General features: G+C 44.1%; 1 pseudogene; it reads right to left on the bottom strand.

The window, feature by feature from the left end:
• Positions 1 to 3509: 3509 nt before the first annotated feature.
• On the bottom strand, positions 3510 to 25351 carry LOC141219292 (uncharacterized; annotated as a pseudogene).
• Positions 25352 to 26423: the final 1072 nt, after the last annotated feature.

Here is a 26423-nt window from a genome sequence, read left to right as displayed (position 1 = left end):
TCTCCAGACTCTGTCACGTCTGTCACATGTGCGCAGTGTGAACCTGCTTTCATCTGTGAAGAGCACGGGGCGCCAGTGTCGACTTTGCCAATCCTGGTGTTCTGTGGCAAATGCCAAGCGTCTTGCACGGTGTTGGGCTGTGAGCACAACCCCCATCTGTGGACATCGAGCCCTCATACCACCCTCATGGAGTCGGATTCTAACCGTTTGTGCAGACACATGCACATTTGTGGCCTGCTGGAGGTCATTTTGCAGGCCACTGGCAGTGCTCCTCCTGTTCCTCCTTGCACAAAGGTGAAGGTAGCGGTCCTGCTGCTGGGTTGTTGCCCTCCTACGGCCCCCTCCACGTCTCCTGGTGTACTGGCATGTCTCCTAGTCACGCCTCCAGCCTCTGGACACTACGCTGACAGACACAGCAAACCTTCTTGCCACAGCTCGCATTGATGTGCCATCCTGGATGAGCTGCACTACCTGAGCAACTTCTGTGGGTTGTAGAGTCCATCTCATGCTACCATGAGTGTGAAAGCACAACCAACATTCAAAAGTGACCAAAACAGCCAGAAAGCATTGGTACTGAGATGTGGTCTGTGGTTCCCACCTGCAGAACCACTCTTTTATTGAGGGTGTCTTGATAATTGCCAATAATTTCCATCTATTGTCTATTCCATTTGCACAGCAGCATGTGAAATTGATTGTCAATCAGTGTTGCTTCCTAAGTGGACAGTTTGATTTCACAGAAGTTTGATTCACTTGGAGTTATATTCTGTTGTGTAAGTGTTCTCTTTATTTTTTTGAGCAGTGTATATTTTATATAATGAGACTGTTTGTGGTTTTCTTCATTTTTTTATTTCTTTGTGATGTCATTTCTTTGTTTTTGCTGGTTATCAAAAATAGGGAGGACTCCACATCTCTTTTTTAATTTATTAGCTAAACACAAGTACAGTAAACTCCACACACACGGCACTAATTATATATCTCACGGATATCTATCATCTATCTCGATCTTTGCACATCTAACACCTAAATATCTGTCATTTCTATTCTGCACTCTCTTCCGGCACGTGTCACACAGACGTGTGTGCGGATGTCACACTTTATGTCATCTGTGTGCAGGACGTACTGACGTCCGAGCTGCCGGCAAAAAACGGACATGTCCGGTCCGTGTGAACATGTGCGTAGCCTATAGATTATAATGGGTGTACGTGTGTGTCTCCGGTACGTGTGAAGGGGGCCTAAAGGGTATGAGCACTTTTAGTATGAATTACCAGTAGGGGGCGTGAGCACTTAAAGTGCCTAGGGCAGCATGAATGCCAGATACGGCCCTGAGCACAGCCCTAATAAAGTCATTAGAGCTGCAGATAAAGGGGGCTCGATCACAGCTCTGGATAGTGGGTTGTATGAGCCGGAGGTTATGAACATGGATGACGATACTAATATATGCCGCACTCTAGATGGAGATCCTACTAATTCATACAATACCCCCTTACATTGTCTTTTGGAGGAGGGTTTGGTATCGGCTGTACTTAATGCCAAACAAATAGAACGATTAAAGGAAAATCACCCACAATGTCCAATATTTCATACATTACCGAAAACCCACAAAGAAGGAAACATCCATCAGTCTAGAGTTACATTCAATACTGGCTGCAGAGAAGATTCCTATAATATAGTGAATATTACCAGAAAACATTTACCTATGTTATACACCGACAAGGATCCAGCAACAAGAAAGACAACTGACACGTGGAGGACAAACACCAAAGGTTTCATTGAATGTGGGAGAAATAAATGTGGTTGGTGCAAGTCTGTGCACAAAGCAAAAATGTCTGCATCTACTAACCATAATAAACCCTATAATATCCGACATCTCATTAGTTGTAGCTCCACACGCCATTGACACCATACAATGTGAAGCTTGTCTGCTGCAATATGTGGGGGGCACGGTCAGACCCTTACGTCACCGCATTGGGGGACACGTTAGGGACGTTCTTGGCCCCACAACACGTAATACATCTGCAGCATCACAACATCTCATACAACACAATAGGGATTAATCACTTTACAGTTGTGGGTATTGAATATGTCACCAGACCAGCTAAGGGGGAGATTGGTATAAAAAGTACACCCCCGAGAAGCCTTGTGGATTCTGGAATTGGACCCCAGATTCCCCAGTGATATGAATCTTCGTTCAGACCTTGTATCCATTTACTGAATTGTGTTTTTTCCTCTTTTATAGTAATTATACATAATATACACATTATAGATGCAGACACTTCATTCTTCTATTGCACGGATGCTTTTTGTTGTGGACATATGATCATCCATAGGGGTAATGTAGACATACTTGCACATGTCCATTTGGGGCTGGGGGTCTCCGCTGTGCATTAGACCCTATGATGTGTAGAAGAAGCCGGTTACTGGTGATTTATTATGTCATGAAGAAGAACTGAACACAAATACCAGGTAGAAACGCAGAGATGTTTTGCTCCTATCTGTTTTTTAATGTTTCTATGATTTTAATTTGGATTTTTCAATAAAAGTTTTTGACGTTATTCACACTGGAAAACAAGTGCTGGATTATCAGTAACTTTCTTTGTCCCGTCCATTCCTTCCCAACTGTGATTTTTCATCCAAGCATTGAGAGATGAGCTGAAAGCAGACATATTTTTCTATAGAGGAATGGCAGACATGGGTGTTGTCCACATAGAAAGCCTCTCCTAAATCCCATGCACAAAAAAGCCGCCCTACAATCTGCCAGGACACATGCGGAAACATATGAAGACTCCTGGGACTTTATACTCTGGAGTGATCAGACCAAGATAAAGGTTTTTTTTGGAACTGATGGCTTCAAAACTGTATAACATTGAAGAGGTGAGGAATACAATGAGAATGCATGGTGTCTACAGAGAGACCTGGTGGTGGCCGTGTCCTTATGTGGGGCTGCATGAGGAGCTACATTTCATTGATGGTATCTTGAATTCACAGATGTTCTGCTCTGTAGTGAAAGAAAAGATGCTGCCATCACTCTGTTCCCTTGGTAGGCCACTGTTACATTTCTGAAGAACAGGGTGACAGTGATTCTGTGGCCAAGTGTCTCCTGGTCTGAACCCAACCAAACACCTATGGGGGATTCTGTAGAGACAAGTTGTCATCGCTCCATCCAGCATCCAGGCTCTAAGAGCTCGTTATCGAAAAAGAGATAAAAGATAGATATAGTATTGTCACTAACTTGTTCATTCCAGGCCTAGAAAACTTGGGGCCGTCCTTTAAAATTATGGAGGCCATACAAAATAATAGATGTAGTATCTTTTGATGTGGGGTGTACTCATTTTTGCATCAACTAATTTGAGTAAAACTGAAGATTTTCTAATGAGAGTTATATTATTACCCTTACTTTCATGTTTTGATTACAAAAAAAATGTTCTATGAAACTTAGTGTTGGCAAAATTGTAGAAATTGATCTTGTGTTCAGTGAGCTATTAAATAAAATCTTACTCATCAAAGGGGGTGTACTCATTTATGCTGAACAATGTTTATTAAACTTTATAAAACACAGTGAACATAATTACACTTTCTTTCCCGTATGACTTCTCTCATGTTTTACAAGGTACGATTTATGTATAAAAGATTTCCCACATTCCGAACATGAATACGGCTTCTCTTCTGTGTGACTTCTCTCATGCTGCACAAGATACATTTTTTTTGGAAAGCATTTCTCACAGAATGAACATGAATACGGCTTTTCTCCTGTGTGAATTCTTTGATGTTTAACAAGATCCAATTTATATATAAAACATTTCCCACATTCTGAACAAGAAAATGGCTTTTCTCCTGTATGAATTCTGTTATGTGCAGCAAGAATTGATTTACGCATAAAAGACTTCCCACATTCTGAACATGAATACGGTTGTTCTCCTGTGTGAATTCTGTGATATTTAACAAGATCTGATTTATAACTAAAACACTTCCCACATTCTGAGCATGAATATGGTGACTTTCCAGTATGAATGCTCTGATGTCTACTAAGATGCCCTTTATTTCTGAAGGACTTCTCACATAGTGAACATGAAAATGTTTTTTTCTCCTGTGTGATTTCTCTGATGTCTAATAAGATTCCCTTTATTTGTAAAGCATTTCCCACATTCTGAACACGAATATGGCTTCTCTCCTGTGTGAATTCGCTGATGTGGAATAAGACTCCTTTTATCTGTAAATCATTTCCCACATTCTGAACATGAATACGGCTTTTCTCCTGTGTGAGTTCTCTGATGTCTAACAAGATCTGATTTAGCTGTAAAGCATTTTCCACATTGTAAACATGAAAACATAGTTACATAGTTAGTAAAGCCGAACAAAGACTTGCGTCCATCAAGTTCGAACTGTTAGTTCTGTAATTGCTAAAGTTGATCCAGAGGAGGGCAAAAACCCCAAATGATTTAGCCAATCTTCACCTGAGGAAAAATTCCCTCCCGACTCTGAAACCAGCAGTCAGAATAAATCCCTGTATCAACCTACTATTTTATTCTATTGTTAAGTATATGCAGAAATCTGCCTGGTATCTAGAAAAGCATCCAGTCCCCGCTTGAACTGGTTTAGTGAATCCGACATTACCGTCTCCTCACTCAGTGAATTCCATATTCTCACTGCTCTTACCGTAAAGAACCCCTTCCTATGCTGGTGCTGAAACCTTTTCTCTTCCAGTCTTAGTGAATGCCCTCTTGTTACCGTAATATCCCTCCTTTTGAACAAATCCCTGGCAAGGTCTCTATACTGTCCCCTAACATATTTGTACACATTTATTATGTCCCCCCTCAACCTTCTCTTTTCCAGGCTGAATAGTCCTAGTTTTGCCAACCTCTCTGGGTATTGCAGTCCCTCCATTCCCCTTATTAATTTTGTTGCCCTCCTTTGTACCTTTTCAAGCTCATTTATATCCTTTCTATATATTGGGGCCCATAACTGAGCACAGTATTCCAAGTGTGGTCTGACCAGTGCTTTGTACAGTGGAAGAACAATGTTCTCATCCTTTGCAGCTATACCTCTTCTGATACATCCCATTACCCTGTTTGCCCTTACAGCAGCGGCCTGACTTTGGGCACTCCAATTTAGTTTGCTATCAATCAAGATGCCCAAGTCCTTCTCCATCTCTGAATTCCCCAATGATTTCCCATTCAGTGAGTACTGGTGACTTCCATTTTTCCTTCCCATATGTATGACCTTACATTTCTCCTCGTTAAACCTCATTTGCCATTTAATGCTCCACCTACCCAGCTTATCCAAATCCCTCTGTAGGTCTTCACTATCCTCTTTTGTATTAATTGTTTTACATAACTTTGTGTCATCTGCAAATATTGATATTTTACTATTTATCCCGTTGACTATGTCGTTAATAAAGATATTAAATAACATTGGGCCTAGTACAGACCCCTGTGGTACCCCACTAGTGACGCTTACCCAATCTGAGTATATTCCATTTATAACCACCCTCTGCCTTCTATCCTTTAGCCAGTTAGCTACCCACTTGCAGACATTTTCCCCCAGCCCCATCATTGTCATTTTGTATACCAACCTATTATGTGGCACGCTATCGAACGCTTTTGAGAAGTCGAGATACACGACATCCACTGGTTCCCCCTGATCTACTCGAGAGCTAACCTCCTCGTAGAAGTCAATCAGGTTTGTTTGGCAGGAGCGATTCCTCATGAATCCATGTTGGTTCGGGGTTAATAGATTATTAGCATCAAGATGCTCCATGATTGCCTCATTAATAAAGCCTTCAAAAATTTTGCCCACAACGGACGTCAGACTCACCGGCCGATAGTTTCCGGTGTTACTTTTTGCTCCCTTTTTGAATATTGGCACTACATTCGCCTGTCGCCAATCAAGTGGTACAGACCCAGTCTCAACAGAGTCCTTAAATATAAGATATAACGGTCTGTCTATCACATTACTTAGTTCCCTTAGTACCTGTGGGTGTATGCCATCAGGTCCTGGTGATTTGTTTATTTTAATGTTACTGAGGCGTTTCTGTACCCCAGCTTGGGTTAGATTTGTCATACTTAGTGGAGGATTAAGCTTGTCACTTCTCATTTCGCCTGTTAGTTCTTTTTCCTTTGTGAAAGTTGACGAAAAAAATTTATTTAATAGATTAGCTTTATCCTCATCTTTCTCTATGATTTTGCCTCCCTCACTTTTTATCGGTCCAATATTATTCGATTTAATCCTTTTACTATTTATATACGTAAAGAACAGTTTGGGATTTGATCTACTTTCCCTAGCAATACGTCTCTCTGTTTCCTCCTTCGCTATTTTTATTTGTTTTTTGCAGGTTCTCGTTTTTTCCTTGTAACACATTAGTGCCTCCTTGCTGTTTTCCTGTTTTAATCTCTTGAATGCCTCTTTTTTGCTATTTAACGCCCCTTTTACGTTCTTATTCAACCATATTGGTTTCCTCTTATTTCTGGCCCTTTTATTCCCATACGGTATATACCTCTCGCACTGAGTATTCAGAATTCTTTTGAAGGTTTCCCATTTACTATTCGTATTTCCTTGATTAAGAATCATAGAATCATAGAATGGTAGAGTTGGAAGGGACCTCCTGGGTCATCTGGTCCAACCCCCTGCTCAAAGCAGGATTCACTAAATCATCTCAGACAGATGTCTGTCCAGCCTCTGTTTGAAGACGTCCATTGAAGGGGAACTCACCACCTCTCGTGGCAGCCTGTTCCACTCATTAATCACCCTAACTGTCAAAAAGTTTTTTCTAATATCTAATCTGTGTCTCCTCCCATTTAGTTTCATCCCATTGCTTCTAGTCTTTCCTTGTGCAAATGAGAATAAAGATGATCCTTCTACAATGTGACAGCCCTTGACATATTTGTAGACAGCTATTAAGTCTCCTCTCAGTCTTCTTTTTTGCAAGCTAAACATTCCCAAATCCTGCAACCGTTCCTCATAGGACATGGTTTGCAGACCAGTCACCATTCTGGTCGCTCTTCTCTGAACTTGCTCCAGTTTGTCTATGTCTTTTTTAAAATGTGGTGCCCAAAACTGTACACAGTATTCCAGATGAGGTCTGACCAAAGAGAAGTAAAGACCGATAATGACTTCACGTGATCTAGACTGTATGCTTCTGTTAATACATCCCAGAATTGTATTTGCCTTTTTTGCTGCTGCATCACACTGTTGACTCATGTTCAGTCTATGATCTATTAGTATACCTAAGTCTTTTTCACATGTACTGTTGCTTAGCTCTATTCCTCCCATTCTGTATATGCTTTTTTCATTTTTATTGCCCAGATGTAGTACTTTGCATTTTTCCCTGTTAAAAACCATTCTGTTGGTTGCTGCCCACTGCTCCAGTTTATTTAGGTCTTTTTGAATCCTCTCTCTCTCTTCTCTAGTATTAGCTATCCCTCCTAGCTTTGTGTCATCAGCAAATTTAATCAGCTTACCCTCAATTCCTTCATCTAAATCATTGATAAAGATGTTGAACAATAAGGGGCCCAGGACGGAGCCCTGTGGTACCCCACTTGAGACATTCATCCAGCTGGATGTGAAGCCATTTACAACCACCCTTTGAGTCCGATCACTAAGCCAGTTATGAATCCACCTAACAGTTGCCTGGTCCATTGCATACTTGGTCATTTTTTCAATAAGGATGGTGTGAGATACTTTGTCAAATGCTTTGCTGAAGTCAAGATATACTATATCTACAGCATTTCCCTGATCCACCCAGTCAGTGATTCTGTCATAGAAGGAAATTAAGTTAGTCTGACATGACTTGTTAGTTACAAACCCATGCTGACTCTGGTTAATCACTTCATTCTTATCCATGTACTTACATACATGTTGTTTAATAATTTGTTCAAAGATCTTTCCTGGTATAGAAGTCAGACTCACCGGCCTATAGTTCCCTGGGTCCACCTTCTTCCCCTTTTTGAAGATAGGAACAACATTTGCTCTTCTCCAGTCTTCTGGGACTTCTCCTGTTCTCCAAGAATTTTCAAAGATTATGGAGAGTGGTTATAAAATTTCTTCTACGATCTCCTTCAGTACTCTGGGGTGTAATTCATCTGGACCTGGAGACTTGAACTCATTTATGTTAGCTAAATATTCCCTCACAATCTTTCGGTTTACAGATAACTTGGATTCCTCTATTCCGTTAAAAGGACAGTGAAGATCAGTTGATGTTACATTTTCTTTCTGAGAGAAAACAGATGCAAAATAGGAATTAAAACGTTCGGCCTTCTCAACATCCTCTCTTACCATTTCTCCATTTTAATCCTGTAAAAATCCTATAGCATCTTTGACTTTTCTTTTACTTTTGACATACCCCCAAAATCCTTTTTTATTGCTTTTGACATCTCTTGCAAGCCTTAATTCATTGTCAGCTTTAGCTAACCTGATACGTGCCCTACAGGATCTGCAGACTGCATTATAATCTTCTTTAGATATGCCTCCCTCTTTCCATTTAATAAACATTTCTTTCTTTCTTTTTAGCATGTGTTTAAGTTCTGTGTTCATCCATCCTGGTTTCCTTAAATGCTTCCCATTCTTCCTACTTTTCGGGATTGTTAACGATTGTGCTTTGAGAATCTCATTTTTAAAAATTTCCCATCCTTCCTGGACATTTTTGTCCTTAAGGACATCCAGCCATTGGATCCCTCCTATTCTCTTTCTGAGTCTCTTAAAATCTGCCTTTCTAAAATCTAACCTTGAAGTTTGAGTCTTCACATGTCTTCCTCCTCTAGTTATCCAAAATTCTATAATAGCATGATCGCTGCCTCCTAGGGTCCCAGCCACCTTTACCTCCTCAACCATTTCCTCCCTGTTTATAAGGATTAGATCCAAAGTAGCAGATCCCCTTGTTTTCTCCCCTACCTTTTGGAAGATAAAGTTGTCAGCAAGAGAGGATAAGAATTTGCTTGACCTGTTAGTTTTACTTGAGAGAGATTCCCAACAAATGTCTGGATAGTTGAAATCTCCCATGACCACTACGTCATATTTTTTGGAGAACTTGGTCATTTGATACATAAAGAGTTCATCCATATCTTCAGCTTGCCCAGGTGGCCTGTAGTAAATGCCTACAATGGTGTCCTTTCCGTTGTTCTCTCCTTGTATTCTTACCCAAACAGTTTCCACAGAACTCCCAGTCTCTGAAGCTTCAATCTCTGTGCAGATATACGCTTTTCTAACATACAATGCAACACCTCCTCCTCGTTTATCAAGTCTGTTTCTTGCAAATAAGTTGTATCCTTTTAGCCTTTTATTCCAATCATGTGTATCGTCCCACCAAGTTTCAGTGATTCCAATGACATCATATTCCTTTTCCTGCATTAGTAGTTCCAATTCTCCTTGTTTGTTGCCCATGCTTTGTGCATTTGTATAAAAACATTTTAGTTTGTGATTGGTTTCTCTTCCTCCCATATTTTTATTATTTAAATTGTTTTGTCTTTGTTCTTCTTTTCCACTTCCAGTAGCAGAGATCTCAATAGTATTTGTCAGCTGTATGACTTTTTCTGGCCTTTTGCTTCCCTTCCCACATTGTTCTAGTTTAAAGCTCTTCTGATGAGTGTAGCAAGGCGACTTCCAAATACATGTTTTCCAGTCTTCATAAGGTGCACCCCATCTCTAGCAAGTAGTCCATCGTATAGGTAATTCATTCCGTGATCCAGAAATCCAAATCCTTGTTGACGGCACCATCGACGTAGCCAGTTGTTCACCTGTAGAATCTTATTCCACCTCATTGTTCCATGGCCATCCACTGGGAGGATGGATGAGAAGACCACCTGCGCTCCCAATTCTTTCACTTTCTTGCCTAAGTCTTCAAAGTCACTGCAGATGGTTTCCAGGTCCTTTCTTGCGGTGTCATTTGTCCCCACATGTATTAGCAGGAATGGGTAGTGATCTGTAGGTCTGAAGAGTCTTGATATCCTGTCAGACACATCTTTAATTTTTGCTCCTGGAAGACAGCACATTTCTCTTGAGGTTATGTCTGGTCTGCAGATAGCGGCCTCTGTTGCTCTTAACAGGGAATCCCCCATGACCACCACTCTCCGTTTTTTCTTCACAACATTCTTCTTTCTCCATCCAGGAGGATTCTGAGGGCTTACAAGGTTATTCATTGCTGGCAAAGTCTTATTTTGCTGTATTTCTTCATGGTTCTACTGCGTGAGAGCCTGGTACTGGTTCCTGAGCAGTATGGGTGCTGACTGCCTCTCGATCCTCCTGCTTCTGTGGGTCACATGCTTCCATTCCTCTGTTTCGTCAGGTGCAGTTCGAATTTCTTCTCTTTCTGAATCATGAAGAGATAATTCTGCTCTGTCTAAGAACTCTTCACCTTCCTTAATGATTTTCAAGGTAATTAACCTCTCTTCTAGATTTCGCAACTTTTCCTCCAACAGGGACACAAGCTTGCATTTCTGGCATGTGAAGTTTGGCTTTTCCACTGGCAAGTCTGTGAACATGTAGCAGGATATGCAGCTCACCAAATGGCTCCTGGACTCTTCCATGTTCTTATTGTTAATGTTCTGAAAACAGTGAAAAAAGCTTAAAAAAAAGCTTCAAAATGCGCGCGCCAGTAGGCGCGCGGTTTACCGATGTCCTCTTTTCAGCTCCAACAGCCAAAATCCAGTGTTCTTTGAGCTCGCGGAGACTCTTCACTTACCCCAAAATGCAGTGGGAATATGCAAATTATCTCCTCAGGACTCCTCCCCTGGTTTACCAATGTCCTCTTTTCAGCTCCAACAGCCAAAATCCAGTGTTCTTTGAGCTTGCGGAGACTCTTCACTTACCCCAAAATGCAGTGGGAATATGCAAATTATCTCCTCAGGACTCCTCCCCTGGTTTACCAATGTCCTCTTTTCAGCTCCAACAGCCAAAATCCAGTGTTCTTTGAGCTCACGGAGACTCTTCACTTACCCCAAAATGCAGTGGGAATATGCAAATTATCTCCTCAGGACTCCTCCCCTGGTTTACCAATGTCCTCTTTTCAGCTCCAACAGCCAAAATCCAGCGTTCTTTGAGCTCGCGGAGACTCTTCACTTACCCCAAAATGCAGTGGGAATATGCAAATTATCTCCTCAGGACTCCTCCCCTGGTTTACCGATGTCCTCTTTTCAGCTCCAACAGCCAAAATCCAGTGTTCTTTGAGCTCACGGAGACTCTTCACTTACCCCAAAATGCAGTGGGAATATGCAAATTATCTCCTCAGGACTCCTCCCCTGGTTTTGAACTTTGTCCCAGTCTATAAGTTGAAGGTTTTCTTTCAGCTGATCAAACTTCGTCCTCCTAAAGTTTAATGTTTTAGTTGTTCCCTTATTGATAACCCTACTGAAGGGCATTTTGAAATTGATAATATTATGATCGCTATTACCTAGGTGCCCCCCTATCTGTACCTCAGTTATTCTATCAGGCCTATTAGTCAATATTAAGTCCCTCTCGTTGGTTCCTGCACTAGTTGGGAGAGATAATTATCCTTAATATTTGTCAAGAACCTTTTTCCTTTCTGAGATCTACAGGTTTCTGTTTCCCAGTCAATATCCGGGTAGTTGAAGTCCCCCATTACAATCACCTCATTATGTTTTGCTACTTTGTCTATTTGTCCTAATAGCAGTTTCTCATTCTCCTCTGTTATATTGGGTGGCTTATAGCAGACCCCCAGTAATATTTTATTATTATTTTTTGCCCCCTCTATCTCTACCCACATGGACTCGACCCCCTCTTCTCCCTCTCCTATATCTTCCCTATATTCTCCCCGGTGTGAATTCTTTGATGTATAACAAGCTCTGATTTACTTTTAAAACATTTCGCACATTCTGAACAAGAAAATGGCTTTTCTCCTGTATGAATTCTCTTATGAGCAGAAAGATTTGATTTAAGCATAAAAGATTTCCCGCATTCTGAACATGAATACGGCTGCTCTCCTGTGTGAATTTTCTCGTGTATCACAAGTGTTGATTTCTCTGTAAAGCATTTCCCACATTCTGGACATGAATATGGCTTTTCTCCTGTGTGAATTCTGTGATGTTTAACAAGATCTGATTTATAACTAAAACACTTCCCACATTCTGAACATGAATATGGCTTCTCTCCTGTGTGAATTCGCTGATGTGGAATAAGATTCCCTTTATCTGTAAAGGACTTCCCACATTCTGAACATGAATGTGGCTTCTCTCCTGTGTGAATTTTCTGATGTGTAATAAGACTCCCTTGAAATGTAAAGCATTTCCCACATTCTGAACAGGAATATGGCTTCTCTCCTGTGTGAGTTTTCTGATGTCTAATAAGAGCCCTTTTGTTATGCACACGCCCGGGCTAAGCGGCGTGTGCGTGTGATTGGTAGTGATTCCACTGGACCGTGCCGGAGAGTGAATGCCTGGAGGGGCGTGACTAAGTATTCACCCGATCCGACCAGGGTCGCACGACGGCATACGACGCCAGTGCACCAAGGAGGAACCGAGCAGAGGGACCAGGTGCTACTCCAGGACAGACCCCGGACACGGCTGTTGACCCACACAGGGGAATACAGGAACAGGCTGGTAGGCTGGCACACAGACTGGTGGGTATAGGCAGGCACGACTGGTATGCAGGCAGGCGGGTATGCAGGCAGGGGGGTAAAGGCAAGCACAGCTAGAGTGCAGACAGAGAGGCACTAGCAGGTAGGAACACAGGCGGGATAGGACCCAGTACACACCGGGACTCAGGAACAATACAGGCAGAGGGTTACAGGCAAGCACAGCTAGAGTGCAGACAAGGCTGAGCAGGGAGGACAGGGCTCTGTTCACACGGAACAGACAGGAAGGGAAAGACAGAGCCAGATACTCACACAGTACTTGCAGAGACAACAAGCAGGAGTTAGGTACGAGTTCAGACTCTGCAGAAAAAGGAAGGGAACGGACATAGAGGCAAAACAGGTAAAGGACAGGAGAGAGTTCAGACTGGAACTGAGTGTACGGAGGAGACCGACACTGCAGAGGGATACAGGAGCGGGTCTGGGAATACGGCCCCCAGAGAGGCGGAACGAACAGGCAAGGAGCGTGTTCAGACAGGACAGACCAGACGCAGGAGCGGGTCTAGGAAATCGGCCACTAGAAGGCGGAACGAACAGGCAAGGAGCGTGTTCAGACAGGACAGACCAGACACAGGAGCGGGTCTAGGAAATCGGCCACTAGAAGGCGAGAGGAACAGGCTAGGAGCGAGTTCAGACAGGTCAGACAAGATACAGGAACGGGTCTAGGTAATCGGCCCCTAGAAGGCAGGAGGAACAGGCTAGGAGCGTGTTCAGACAGGACAGACAAGAGAACACAGAAAGGACTCAGTTCAGACACGGGAGCTGATACCGCAAAGCAGGAGACATACAGGACTCAGTTCAGACACGGGAACTGATACAAAAAGCAGGAGACAAGAGACGGGACCTGGCACCTTCAGAGTGCAAGCACACACTGAAGGAAACACTATGCTCAGGCAGGGATAGAAGGGAGCTGCTGAGCTATATACCAAGTGACAGACAGCAATAGGCTGAGGACGCACAAGGGGTGTGACCCACAGCAGGTACAAAAGGCAGGAAGTGATCGGGCGCCGCCCTTAAGCAGCAGAAAGACACAAACAGACAGCATGGAGGGAAGCCAGAGAGACATTCTGGACAGGAGATCAAGTGCGCCCTCTTGCACAGTGGGAGATGGACCACCATGCAAGGACGCCGCCAGGTATGTTACAGTACCTCCCCCCTTACGCCCCCTCTTCTTCAGGCCTGCCAGAATCTTCCGCAGGGAATTCGAGGGCCAGTCGTTCACTGGGTTGGAGGGGGACAGAGACTTAAGGGTAATCTCTGCTTCGAGGTACATCTTGTCAAGCTCACAGGAAGAAATAGACGGGTTATCAGGTACATAATGAGGAAAAGTCACTGTCTCTTTGTTATCTGGTGGTATCCCGGAGGATTCAGGAAACAACTGGAGGTCCTCCGCCGGGTCAGAAGAGTGCAGAGGCTCAGAGAAAACAACTGCTTCAGAGTACACTAGGTCGGACTCACTGGAGGAAGCAGGCGAGGTATCGGGTACCGAGTATAGGAAAGTCTCTGTCCATTCACCACCAGGTGGCACCCCGAAGGGTTCTGGAGACAGCTGGCGGTCCTCCGCCTGGTCAGAGGGGTGTAGAGACTCACGGGTAACCTCTGCTTCAGAGTACACTAGGTCGGACTCACTGGAGGAAGCAGGCGAGGTATCGGGTACCGAGTATAGGAAAGTCTCTGTCCATTCACCACCAGGTGGCACCCCGAAGGGTTCTGGAGACAGCTGGCGGTCCTCCGCCTGGTCAGAGGGGTGTAGAGACTCACGAGTAACCTCTGCTTCAGAGTACACTAGGTCGGACTCACTGGACGAAGCAAGCGAGGTATCAGATCCAGGATATAGGAAAGTCTCTGTCCATTCACCACCAGGTGGCACCCCGAAGGATTCTGAACACAACTGGAGGTCCTCCGCCTGGTCGGAGGGGTGTAGAGACTCAGGAGTAACCTCTGCTTCGGAGTACACTAGGTTGGACTCACTGGACGAAGCGAGCGAGGTATCAGGTACAGAGTATAAGAGAGTCTCTGTCCTTTCGCTACCAGGTAGCACCCCGAAGGGTTCAAGAGACAACTGGAGATCCTCCGCCTGGTCGGAGGGGTGTAGAGACTCGGAGGTAACTACCACTTTGGGGTACCCATTGTCAGGCTCACAGGACGAAGCGGACAAAGTATTGAGTACCGGGTGTAGAGAAGTCTCTCTCCATTTGTCATCGAGTGGTATCCCGGAGGGTTCAGGAGGCAACAGGGGATCCTCCGCCAGGTAGTAGAGGTGCACAGACTCTGAGGTAACCACAGCTTTGGAGCATCCTTGGACATGCACACCGGTTAAAGAGAAAGAAGCATCTGATGCCGGGTGCAGGAAGTTCTCCTGTGTGGAGTCTGGATGGGCAGAAGTCTCTTCGGCCAGGAGAACTGGTGCACTACCCACGCACATTACCCATTGGGGTTTCTCCGGGATACAGGGAGATGAAGCTTCAGTAGGGACTTCAAGGTTGGGGTCAGGAGGTCTCAGGGAGGACAGACCCTGGCGTGACGGCTTGCCTCTAAGTCTAGCACGTCTGGACTGCCTCTTGAGGTTGAGAGAAATATTCCGGAAAGCGTAGTCACCCTGTGAGGATTCTGGGTGGGCAGTAGTCTCATTGGGCTGGAGGACTATTGCGCTACCCACACACATTACCCGTCGGGGCTGCTCCGGGATATTGGGAAGTGAAGCTTCAGCAGGGGCTTCAGAGTTAGGGTCCTCGAAGACCATACGAAAGGCCACCAGGAAGGCCTGCAGGTCAAGGATGACAGGATCCCATGCTTCCCATAGGGGGGTGACCCATTTCAAGGCATCACCCGCTAGGTAGTCAATCATAAAGGCCACTTTAGCCCAATCGGAAGGAAAATAGAGAGGGTAGGCCTTAAAGTGTAGCATGCATTGCTCCACAAATGCACGACACTGTCTTGGATCCCCATAGTAACGTGGCGGATCCGCAGGAACGAGAGCTGATAGATCCATCTGGACGGGTGCGTAATTCGCCTGGAACTCAGCTAAAGGGGGAAAAAAAATTTATTTATTTTATTTTAATGCATGTATTCGCTGGAAAAACTTCTCAAAGAGCGAAGGCCGTGGGGCTCAACGGGAACCATGGCCTGAGCATGCTGTTATGCACACGCCCGGGCTAAGCGGCGTGTGCGTGTGATTGGTAGTGATTCCACTGGACCGTGCCGGAGAGTGAATGCCTGGAGGGGCGTGACTAAGTATTCACCCGATCCGACCAGGGTCGCACGACGGCATACGACGCCAGTGCACCAAGGAGGAACCGAGCAGAGGGACCAGGTGCTACTCCAGGACAGACCCCGGACACGGCTGTTGACCCACACAGGGGAATACAGGAACAGGCTGGTAGGCTGGCACACAGACTGGTGGGTATAGGCAGGCACGACTGGTATGCAGGCAGGCGGGTATGCAGGCAGGGGGGTAAAGGCAAGCACAGCTAGAGTGCAGACAGAGAGGCACTAGCAGGTAGGAACACAGGCGGGATAGGACCCAGTACACACCGGGACTCAGGAACAATACAGGCAGAGGGTTACAGGCAAGCACAGCTAGAGTGCAGACAAGGCTGAGCAGGGAGGACAGGGCTCTGTTCACACGGAACAGACAGGAAGGGAAAGACAGAGCCAGATACTCACACAGTACTTGCAGAGACAACAAGCAGGAGTTAGGTACGAGTTCAGACTCTGCAGAAAAAGGAAGGGAACGGACATAGAGGCAAAACAGGTAAAGGACAGGAGAGAGTTCAGACTGGAACTGAGTGTACGGAGGAGACCGACACTGCAGAGGGATACAGGAGCGGGTCTGGGAATACGGCCCCCAGAGAGGCGGAACGAACAGGCAAGGAGCGTGTTCAGAAAGGACAGACCAGACGCAGGAGCGGGTCTAGGAAATCGGCCACTAGAAGGCGGAACGAACAGGCAAGGAGCGTGTTCAGACAGGACAGACCAGACACAGGAGCGGGTCTAGGAAATCGGCCACTAGAAGGCGAGAGGAACAGGCTAGGAGCGAGTTCAGACAGGTCAGACAAGATACAGGAACGGGTCTAGGTAATCGGCCCCTAGAAGGCAGGAGGAACAGGCTAGGAGCGTGTTCAGACAGGACAGACAAGAGAACACAGAAAGGACTCAGTTCAGACACGGGAGCTGATACCGCAAAGCAGGAGACATACAGGACTCAGTTCAGACACGGGAACTGATACAAAAAGCAGGAGACAAGAGACGGGACCTGGCACCTTCAGAGTGCAAGCACACACTGAAGGAAACACTATGCTCAGGCAGGGATAGAAGGGAGCTGCTGAGCTATATACCAAGTGACAGACAGCAATAGGCTGAGGACGCACAAGGGGTGTGACCCACAGCAGGTACAAAAGGCAGGAAGTGATCGGGCGCCGCCCTTAAGCAGCAGAAAGACACAAACAGACAGCATGGAGGGAAGCCAGAGAGACATTCTGGACAGGAGATCAAGTGCGCCCTCTTGCACAGTGGGAGATGGACCACCATGCAAGGACGCCGCCAGGTATGTTACACCTTTTATCTGTAAAGCATTTCCCACATTCTGAACATGAATATGGCTTCTCTCCTGTGTGAATTCTCTCATGTCTAATAAGACTTCCTTTACCTGTGAAGGACTTTCCACATTTTGAACATGAATACGGCTTTTTTCCTGTGTGAATTCTCTGATGTCTAATAAGATCCCCTTTCTGTTTGAAGGACTTCCCACATTCTGAACATGAAAATGGCTTTTCTCCTGTGTGAATTCTTTGATGTTTAACAAGGTCTGATTTACTTCCAAAACATTTCCCACATTCCGAACATGAAAATGTCTTGTCTCTTGTATGAATTCTCTGATGTCTAATAAGATCCCCTTTCTGTTTGAAGGACTTCCCACATTCCGAACATGAAAATGGCTTTTCTCCTGTGTGAATTCTTTGATGTTTAACAAGCTCTGATTTACTTCCAAAACATTTCCCACATTCCGAACATGAATATGGTTTCTCTCCTGTGTGAATTCTCTGATGTGTAATAAGATCCCCTTTATGTTTAAAGGACTTCCCACATTCCGAACATGAAAATGGCTTCTCTCCTGTATGAATTCTCTCATGTATAACAAATTGTGATTTATATGTAAAGAATTTCCCACATTCTGAACAGGAGTATGGCTTTTTACCTTTGTGTTTTCTGTGTGTTAAAAAATCTGAGCTTTTTGTAAATTTCTTGTCACACTGAAATCTTGAATCCACTTTGCCACCTGGACTTTTGGTAACAATGTGAGATTGCTCAGGAAATGATTCCTCATGATTAGGAGGATTATAAGAAAGTGAAGTGCTGTGAAGTCCAGGAGGTCCATGAAGGGTGATGAGGTTTTCTCCATTAGACTGCTTCTTGATATCTTCTTTTTTACAGTTTAGTGAGGAACCGTTATTCTCACAAGGATTTCCTATCAGGATGAAAGATAAATTAGATGTGAGTTTTTTCTTCAACACAAAAGAGATTTCTGAATGTATTTTCTGGATCTCACAATGAAGACCCTCGTCAGTGAAAGTACCGGTAACAAGGAGGACAACTACATGCCATAACATTAACACAAAGATGGGTAAAGTGAATGACACTTATAATCTGGTGACATTGGCACAAGTCAGGGGTGGCAGAGATTAGACAGCAAATAGTTCTTTAAGTGGTAATTACTGATGACAGGTTCCCTTAATGTACCTCCAGTGCCATTTCACTCTCTCAAGCTTCGTATCTCGGCCTTAGTATAGAAAAGTGTCCACGTAATTAAAGAAGTTGTCCACTACTATTAAAAATGCCCCCAATGTAATTAACCCGTTGAGAGAAGATTTTTTCTAATTACCTAGCTTTGTCTTTATTGCCTGTGAGCGGCGCTATCGCTGGCCACTCACCGGCATCACGCGACCCCCGGCCTCAGCCGGCTCTTGCTTTCTCTGATGTCACGTCAAGTGAGGCGTGACTCGGTGATCCGATCCCCGCGGTGGACGCCGGGCTGTGGGTGGGGTTTCCCCGCGCGTCACACCAGCATCCACCGCGCACTTTCCCAATGAATGCAAGGTAATTGTGATTCACAAAATATTATACAATTGAACGGTGAAAAAAAAAAAAATTACATTTTTACCACTACAGTATTATTTTATCCCCAGATTTTACATTTTCACAAGGGAAAATGGGTAAAAATGACGTCATAATTTTATACAATTTCTGCTGAACGGGGCAATACCCCATATGTGTCTGTACTGTACTGCTTAGCCACATGGCGAGACTAGGGAGGGAAGGAGCGCTATTTGACTCTTGGAGAACAAACTTTAGTAGAACAGATTGCAGACTCCATATACAAAGCCCCTAAGTGGCAGAAGAGCAGAATCCCCCCTCAAGTGACACCAGTTTGGAAATTACACCCCTATGGAAATGTATCTACAGGTGTAGTGATGAATTTGACTCCATGGGTGCTTTCCAGAAACGAGCAGTAATGGATGTTGTGAAGTGAAAATGCAAATATTCCCTTATAGTGGCCAGTACATTGTAGTGTCCGGTACATTGCAGTGCCCTTATGTTGTAGCGCCCAATACATGATTCCCAGCTAGTGCTTTCTGGAGAAATAAATTGTCTCTCCTCGCTACAGTAATGCCAAACATGTGGATGCTAACTGCACACTGTGGGGCCCAGGAGGAGGGGGCATTTGGATTTGGGAGCGCAGATGTCACTGGATTTCTTTAAGTGGGAGCCAAGTCACTTTTCCAGAGCCTTTGTGCTACCAGTGATATGGACACCCCCTATATTACTGTTTACAGATGATGAACCTGAGTGGGGACTTGTTTTTTGTGGGTTGAATAGAAGCTCTTAATGGTGGCATTTTGGGGTACAGAACATTTTGGAGCATATTTATCCTCTGCTGTACGCTGAACACTTACAGTGGGTACGGGAAGTATTCAGACCCCTTTCAATTTTTTACTCTTTGTTTCATTGCAGCCATTTTGTAAATTCTAAAAAGTTCATTTATTTTTCTCATTAAAGTACACTCTGCACCCCATCTTGATTGAAAAAAAGCAGAAATGCAGACAATTTTGCAAATTTATTAAAAAAGAAAAACTGAAATATCACATGGTCATAAGTATTCAGACCCTTTGCTCAGACACTCATATTTAATTCACATGCTGTCCATTTCCTTGTGATTCTCCTTGAGATGGTTCTACTCCTTCATTGGAGTCCAGCTATGTTTAATTAAACTGATAGGACTTGATTTGGAAAGGCACACACCTGTCTATATAAGACCTTACAGCTCACAGTGCATGTCAGACCAAATGAGAATCATGAGCTCAAAGGAACTGCCCAAGGAGTTCAGACACAGAATTGTGGCAAGGCACAGATCTGGCCAAGGTTCCAAAAGAATTTCTGCATTACTCAAGGTTCCTAAGAGCACAATGGCCTCCATAATCCTTAAATGGAAGAAGTTTGGGACCACCAGAAGTCTTCCTAGACCTGGCCGTCCAGCCAAACTGAGCAATCGTGGGAGAAGAGCCTTGGTAGGAGAGGTAAAGAAAAACACCAAGATCACTGTGGCTGAGCTCCAGAGATGCAATAGGGAGATGGGAGAAAGTTCCACAAAGTCAACGATCACTGCAGCCTGACACCAGTCGGGCCTTTATCGCAGAGTGGCCAGATGGAAGCCTCTCCTCAGTGCAAGACATATGAAAGCCTGCATAGAGTTTGCTCAAAACACATGAAGGACTCCCAGACTATGAGAAATAAGATTCTCTGGTCTCATGAGACGAAGATAGAACTTTTTGGTGATAATTCTAAGCGGTATGTGTGGAGAAAACCAGGCACTGCTCTTGACCTGCCCAATACAATCCCTACAGTGAAACATGGTGGAGGCAGCATCATGCTATGGGGGTATTTTTCAGCTGCAGGGACAGGATGACTGGTTGCAATTGAAGGAAACATGAATGCAGCCAAGTATAGAGATATCCTGGATGAAAACCTCTTCTAGAGTGCTCTGGATCTCAGACTTGGCCGAAGGTTCACCTTCCAACAAGACAGTGACCCTAAGCACACAGCTAAAATGACAAAGGAGTGGCTTCAGAACAACTCTGTGGCCATTCTTGACTGGCCCAGCCAGAGCCCTGACCTAAACCCAATTGAGCATCTCTGGAGAGACCTGAAAATGTCTGTCCACCAACGTTCACCACCCAACCTGATGGAACTGGAGAGGATCTGCAAGGAAGAATGGCATAGGATCCCCAAATCCAGGTGTGAAAAACTTGTTGCATCATTCCCAAGAAGACTCATGGCTGTACTAGCTCAAAAGGGGCTTCTACTCAATACTGAGCAAAGGGTCTGAATAATTATGACCATGTGATATTTCAGTTTTTCTTTTATAATAAATTTGCAAAAATGTCTACATTTCTGTTTTTTTTTCAGTCAAGATGGGGTGCAGAGTGAACTATAATGAGAAAAAAATGAACTTTTTAGAACTTACCGAATAGCTGAAATAAAACAAAGAGTGAAAAAATTTAAAGGGGTCTGAATACTTTCCGCACCCACTGTACATCGGGGTTTCCATCTAAATCTACAAAATACATGATTCAGATGACACCCCCGAGGGATCCATTCAGAATAATGAGGCAGCAGAGTTACACCGGACTCCGTCTACCCTCTGGTCGACTGCGCTTTTATGCACGCTGAAAAAGATGGACATCACTGGATCATAGGCCAGACGGCGTCCACAGCGCCTCATTATACGGAATCTTCCCCCGGGGTTCTGTCCGAATCGCAAGCTCAGTCATTCATATGGCAGCATGAGACTTGTGTAAGAATAATATGAAAATAAAAGATGGAAGTAATATTAAAAAACACAATTAGGAAAATTAAAAATGTGCTTATTAAATCATTAAGAAGAGGTGTGAATGCGGCCCAGTTATTCATCGGTGCGCAACCGGACTCTGTACAAGAGCAGCCGCGCCATCACCGGACGCTTCTGCTGTGATGTGGACGGCGGATAAAGCTTCACTGCACCGGAGACCTCATACAATATCACACACCGGTCATCATCACACGCCGCTAATCATAGTCACATGCCAATCATCATCGTCATACGCCAGTCATCATCATCACACGCCGCTAATCATAGTCACATGCCAATCATCATCGTCATACGCCAATCATCATCATCACACGCCGCTAATCATAGTCACATGCCAATCATCATCATCATACGCCAGTCATCATCATCACACGCCGCTAATCATAGTCACATGCCAATCATCATCGTCATACGCCAATCATCATCATCACACGCCGCTAATCATAGTCACATGCCAATCATCATCGTCATATGCCAGTCATCATAATCACACGCCGCTAATCATAGTCACATGCCAATCATCATCGTCATACGCCAGTCATCATCATCACACGCCGCTAATCATAGTCACATGCCAACCATCATCGTCATACGCCAGTCATCATCATCACACGTCACTAATCATAGTCACATGCCAATCATCATCGTCATACGCCAGTTATCATCATCACACACCGCTAATCATAGTCACATGCCAATCATCATCGTCATACGCCAGTCATCATCATCACACGTCACTAATCATAGTCACATGCCAATCATCATCGTCATACGCCAGTCATCATCATCACACGCCGCTAATCATAGTCACATACCAATCATCATCATCATACGCCAGTCATCATCATCACACGCAGGTCATCATCATCACACGCCGCTAATCATAGTCACATGCCAATCATCATCGTCATACGCCAGTCATCATCATCACACGCCACTAATCATAGTCACATGCCAATCATCATCATCATACGCCAGTCATCATCATCACACGCCACTAATCATAGTCACATGCCAATCATCATCGTCATACGTCAGTCATCATCATCACACGCCGGTCATTATTACACACCTGTGGAAACATCTACCGGAATCTCCTCCTTCCCGTCACTCACACACGGCTGATCCCCCCTCGTCATCGCTTCTTCTTCTGTCTCATCCTTCACTTTATTCTTAGTCGGATCTTCCTCCTGATATATCAGATGTAACAATCAGCACAATACAAGAAGCCACCAAAATCTGTGACATCTATGACCTCGATCAGAAATGTCCCCCATATACAGATCCGGTACAGGGCTCAGCACCGTCTACCTGATGACCCTCCGGGATGTTGTGATTCTGCTCTGGACAGTCCCGGGGATACAGAGGACGGGGACATCTCTCTGGTGGATTTCTTTCCATGAGTCCATCTGTAGGAAACACATAGTGACAGAATACAGTGACATGTAAAAGTTTGGGCACCAATGGTCAAAATTACTGTTATTGTGAACAGTTAAGTTGAAGATGAAATAAACGGCCTAAAGTTACAGATGACATTACCTTTGTATTTTAGGCAAAACAATAAATAATAAATGATATATATTTTCATCTTTTACATTTAAAAAAAAATTCAATAAGGGAAAATGGGCAAATGCAAAAGTTTTGGCACCCGGCAAGGTTAGCACCTAGTAGCGCCCCCTTTTGAAAGTATCACAGCTTGTAAATGCTTTTTGTAGCTGACAATAGTCTTTAAATTCTTGTTTGAGGGATTTTCAATCATTCTTCTTTGGAGAATTCTTCCCGTTCTGTGAGATTCTTGGGTCGTCTTGCATCCTCTGCTATTTTGAGGTCTAGCCACAGATTTTCAATGATGTTCAAATCAGGGGACTATGAGGGCCATTGTAAAACCTTCAGCTTGCGGCTTTTGACGTGTGTTTAGTATCATTATCATTTGCCATCCTCTTTTCACCTCCAGCTTTTTTGCAGATGCTGTTATGTTTGCATCAAGAATTTGCTGAAATTTCTTGGAATCCATTCTTCCCTCTACCCGTTCCCTGTGCCATTATCTGCAACACAACCCCAAAGCAGGATAGATCCACCACCATGCTTAATGGTTGGCGAGATGTTCTTTTCCTAAAATTCTGTGCCCTTTTTTCTCCACACAACTTTGATCATTGCTCTATTTTAACCTCATCGGTCCACAAGACTTGTGTCCAAAATGCATCAGACCTTCTTAGATGTACTTTTGCATACTTCTGACGCTGAATTTCATGGTGAGGTCACAGGAGAGGTTTTCTTCTGATGACTCTTCCATGAAGGCCATATTTGTGCAGGTGTCTCTGAAGAGTACAACAATGTACCACAACTCCAGAGTCTGCTAAATCTTTCTGAAGGTCTTTTGCAGTCAGGCGGGGGTTCTAATTTGCCTCTCTAGCAATCCTACTGAAAATTAATTTGGTCTTCCAGACCTTATCTTGACCTCCACTGTTTCTGTTAACTGCCATTTCTTTATTACATTTTGAACCGAGGAAAGGGCAAATTGAAAACGCTTTGCTCATAGCCTTCTCCTGCTTTGTGGGCCTCCACCATTTTCAGAGTGCTAGACAGCGGATTAGAAGAAGCCATGGCTGCTGTTTTTTGGCACATTGTTAGAGTAGGCTGTGTTTTTATAACGCTGGCCTTTCCTAACGATCATAGTGAACGAGCCCTAACCCTAACAGGCTAAGTAAGGTCCGAATCATTGGTCAAAGTTATCTGAGCACACAAATGTCCAAGGGTAATACAAAGGAAATGTGTCATCTTTAACTTTAGGTCTTTTAGAGATCATTTCATCTTCAACTTGCTTAACTGTGCAACAATAACAGGAATTTTGACCAGGGGTGCCCAAACTTTTACATGCCACTGTAGATTGTGTCATGTGATCATGAGATGATGGGAGTAGTAGTAGATGACCACAGAACCGACATGACAGTCTCCCCTCCTCACCCTGATCGGCCCATATTGCGGTCGCCTCTTGCTCTCCATGTATAACCTCAACCTTAATATCAATCAGATCTTCACCCTAAAAAGAACATTGTAAGATGAGCTCAGGTCCCATCACTTTATGGTCAGATGTTGTGGGGACTTCAGTGTCATCTACCTGATGATCCTCCGGGATGTTGTGATTCTCCTCTGGACAGTCCTGGGGATACAGAGGACGGGGACATCTCTCTGGTGGATTTCTCCTCCTGGATCCATCTGTGGAGACACACAGACTGAATACATGACCTGCCGTGTATCTGTCTATATATAAGACTCGTCTCTCAGAAAAGGTAATTCTATGTTTATGTATCAGGGAATAAATTACATTGTTGTGGTCCTCACCCCCGGTACCGAGGACCCAGCACATTGTGGGCCTCAAGTACGAAGTGATAATCAGCGAGGCCAAAGCCTAATGCTCTCTGCTCTGCACTCGGAGGATGAGGACCCTGAGGAGAGGGACAGAGAAGACCCTCGTCAGTCAGATGGAGGAGCCGTACTAAGAAACAACTTCTCCAAGTCTCGTCTCCACCAGGGATGGAACCACAGAGGAGCTGGAGAAAGCTCCACATTTCCATCCATCGGTTTCTTCTCTCCTAATTCACTGTATGGAGATTGGGGGAAGGACGGTGACCATTTACCAGTGATTGTATTTTTGAGATCTCATGATGTCACCATGAGGACACGGCCTCCCTCCTGGACAGGATCCTCTGGGATCACTCAGAGGAGAGAACCTGATCTATTAAAAGACGGGTTACCGTGTCTTTCTTCTTCTTTAAATAGAGATAAATCTCAACATCCGCCTCGGTATAAACACTAAAATAAGCAGCAAGTTCTGCGCTTGTCTCTAAAGGAAGGAGGAAAAAAGGGCACATGTACGACTAACGTACGAAGTCACAGAGCCCGGAAGGATGGTGTTGTGGGGAGCACCCGGTACACAGAGGTTAGTGCCTATCAATGTGTAGAAAGGACAACTAGAGAGCCGGCACCGGGGTCATGGGCGCTTACTGATGCACACGGGGAGCCAAGGAGAGATTGTCTGGTCAGACTCCACAGAAAAGCTCCATAATACATATTCTTCTGGACAAACATCCCTGTAAGGGAGACTTACACTTATTACCACCAGACCAGGATCTCAGATTGAAGTCCCCGTTAATTTTGCTTTGTCTCCCAAAATTAGAACAAATGTTTTTGTATAAAATATATATATTTATTTATGTACACACACACATACATTATTTTGCCAAATAATAAAATATATACATATAGTACAGACCAAAAGTTTGGACACACCTTCTCATATAAAGATTTTTCTGTATTTTCATGACTATGAAAATTGTACATTCACACTGAAGGCATCAAAACTATGAATTACCACATGCGGAGTTATATACTTAACAAAAAAGTGTGAAACAACTGAAAATATGTCTTATATTCTTGGTTCTTCAAAGTAGCCACCTTTTGCTTTGATGACTGCTTTGTACACTCTTAGCATTCTCTTGATGAGCTTCAAGAGGTAGTCACCGGAAATGGTTTTCACTTCACAGGTGTGCCCTGTCAGGTTTAATAAGTGGGATTTCTCGCCTTATAAATGGGGTTAGGACCATCAGTTATGTTGTGCAGAAGTCTGGTGGATACACAGCTGATAGTCCTACTGAATAGACTGTTAGAATTTGTATTATGGCAAGAAAAAAGCAGCTAAGTAAAGAAAAACGAGTGGCCATCATTACTTTAAGAAATGAAGGTCAGTCAGTCCGAAAAATTGGGAAAACTTTGAAAGTATTGTAAGAAACTCATTGATGGTTACCGGAAGCGGTTGTTCGCAGTTATTTTGGCTAAAGGTTGTGCAACGAAGTATTAGGCTGAGGGTGCCAATACTTTTGTCCGGCCCTTTTTTGGAGTTTTGTGTGAAATGATCAATGATTTGATTTTTGCTTCATTCTCTTT

This window comes from Phyllobates terribilis, unplaced genomic scaffold (assembly GCF_046119375.1).
Source record: "Phyllobates terribilis strain yellow unplaced genomic scaffold, ASM4611937v1 Scaffold_259__1_contigs__length_2703414, whole genome shotgun sequence".
NCBI classification, from domain to species: Eukaryota; Metazoa; Chordata; class Amphibia; order Anura; family Dendrobatidae; genus Phyllobates; species Phyllobates terribilis.
This window is presented reverse-complemented; position numbering and strand designations above follow the sequence as displayed.